Raw genomic sequence first — 2,835 nt, forward strand, 5'->3', positions numbered from 1 at the left:
CACAGCACTCTACCCAGGGTGACAGCTTGAGACTCTGTCTCAAAAGAAAAAAAAAAGAAGCCAAAATGAGAGGATCACTTGAAGCCAAGAGTTTGAGACCAGCCTGGGCAACAGAGCAAGACCTTATCTCTACAAAAAACATTAAAAACTTAAAAAAAAATTACTTTCTGAGAATATGTTGTATGATCAAAGACAAATTATCGTCTTTGGAGTCAGATTAACTTAAAAAGTATTGTGTCCTGTCTGCAATGTTGTCTGTCACTTGTCTGTGTCCCCCACCCACAGGTATCAGCATGGGGAGTGTTTCAGTCTGTTTATACCACCAGAGACAAACACAAAGTCTGATTCCTTGAAGAAACACATTAAAAGAACAAATATAAAATCGACTGCAATGACTTTATTTTAGTGGCTTTCCAACCCCCACCAAAGGGTCTCGTTAGACAGAGCTGGCACTCAGTCAGCCGGTGGAGTCCTAATTACTTGATTCTGTTTTGTAGATCACAGAGGTTACTTCCAATGATTTCCTCTTCCATTTCCTCAAATCAGCTTATACATTCTGAAAGTATATCCATTACTCTCTAATACCTAGAAATAAATTTGAAAGGGTACATTCAAATTAGGAGCAGGTTCTAGCTATACACATTGATGACAAGGTCAAGAGAGATAGTCTTTTGTGCACTGATAGGAAAAAAATGAAATAGAATTTTTAATGAAGTATAGTAGGCTTAAATACTAGACAATAAATAACATCTGTAGAAAGGAAGGAAGAGAGCAGGATTAAGTTTATAACCAGAACTGATGTTCTTCTGGTTATTGAATTAGACTCCTTCTTAGTTATTTCAAAGACTGATGATACCATGTTTTAAAATCTTGGGCTTCTCTTCAGTCTAGACCCCTGGTTCTCAACCTTCTTAATGCCCCGGTCCTTTAATACAGTTCCTGTGGGTTGCAACCCACAGGTTGAGAACTGCTGGTCTAGACTATTTAGGCAAGAAATTATTTATTTATTGAGACGGAGTCTCACTATGTTGCCCTCGGTAGAGTGCCATGGCATCACAGCTCAGAGCAACCTCAAACTCTTGGGCTTAAACGATTCTCTTGCCTCAGCCTCCCAAGTAGCTGGGACTATAGGTGCCCACCACAACACCTGGCTATTTTTCGGTTGCAGCTATCATTGTTGTTTAGCAGGCCCAGGCCAGGCTCGAACCCACCAGCCGTGATGTATGTGGCTGGTGCCCTAGTCACTGAACTATAGGCACTGAGTCTAGGCAAGAAATTCTTATGCTAGACTATTCATTAGCCACACTTGTAGAAAACAGATGTTACAGCACTTTGCTCTAACTCCATTTGACCTAAGAGCCCAACTAAGCACTCTACTGGGAAGGGTTCCACCTGACATTTGGTCTTTCTGTTCTATTCTCCATGCTAGTTTGGATCACTCTAAAATTGACTGACTACTGGCAACTGTGCCATTAGCCATTGATAGCCCAAATTCAGGACAGGCTCATTTTTAACTCTACAAAATATATTACAGGTCAGACACACACATTCTCAAGCTTGAGGAGTTCTCAGTGTAAGCAATTAAAGTGTAAAGGGTGAGATTAAGTACTTACCTGGGACCATAACATCTTCCTTATTCACCCTCCTCCTCTTCTCCCACAGAGCTGAGAACAAATATGAGAAATAACAGGCAGCTAGGCTTAGAAAAAAAATAGGTATGAAATAGAAGCACTTGGAGAAATGCAGAAACTGAAGTCATTTGTTCTGCTGAAGGATTGGATACAATTTAACAAAAAAAGAAGAGCAAAGTAGTTTAGAGGCCACAGCTGAGACAGAGTTAATGACAGTATGTGCTGGCTTTTCTCCCAGGATGGGTGATCCTGAAGGTGGCAAGAATCCTGCTGGCTTGCTGAGGAACAGAATGACTGCCTTTCATGATAGCAGGAGCTGATTCTGGGCATTTACATGGTTAGTCTGAAACTCCCTGCCCAGGACCCCTTTTGTCTGATGATGGGTGCCCTAGAATTCTTGATCTTCCGGACCCAAACCTAATATAAAATTATTAAAGTAGGAGCTATGAAGGTAGTTAACAAAATTTAATAAGAGCCCTAGGAGAGAAAAAGGGTAAACTACAGGATGAAAATGTTTTAAATAAATGACTGAGAGAACTTCCAGAATTATAGATGAAGAGTCTCAGATTATGTACACAGCTCAAGCAGTTCTTAGGAGGAAACCTCTAGCTTTAAAAATATTAATCAGGCTGGGCACAGTGGCTCACACCTGTAATCCTAGCACTCTGGCAAGCTAAGGTGGGTGGATGGCTTGAGTTCACAAGACCAGCCTGAATTATTAAGAAGAATAACCAGGTGTTGTGGTGGGTACTCGTAGTCTCAGTTACTGAGGAGGCTGAGACAAGAGGATCACTTGAGCCCAAGAGTTTGAGGCTGCTGTGAGCTATGACATCACAGCACTCTACCAAGAGTGACAAAGTGAGACACTGTCTCAAAAAAAAATAAAAAAATTAATGGCTTGGCACCCATAGCACAGTGGTTATGGCAAAATAAGTTAATTTAAAACTATTTCTAAGCCATGAGGCCATAATGATACTCAAAGAGGAAGGAGGAGAAAGTTCTTTATTATAGTAGAATGACAGGTAATAAATGAATAAGGACTGATAACATTTTGCAACCCTCAATGATTTCCAGGTAATGGACAACAAAAGGATGCTCAATTCTTCAGGTAAACAGTTTTTGAGAAGGGGCATGATAGTCACATTTGTCAAAGTGTCACTCTACAGAGTAGTTAAAACTTTCAGGCTCGGCGCCTATAGCTCAA

The sequence above is a fragment of the Otolemur garnettii genome, unplaced genomic scaffold (assembly GCF_000181295.1).
Source record: "Otolemur garnettii isolate 467f Iridium unplaced genomic scaffold, OtoGar3 scaffold00131, whole genome shotgun sequence".
NCBI classification, from domain to species: Eukaryota; Metazoa; Chordata; class Mammalia; order Primates; family Galagidae; genus Otolemur; species Otolemur garnettii.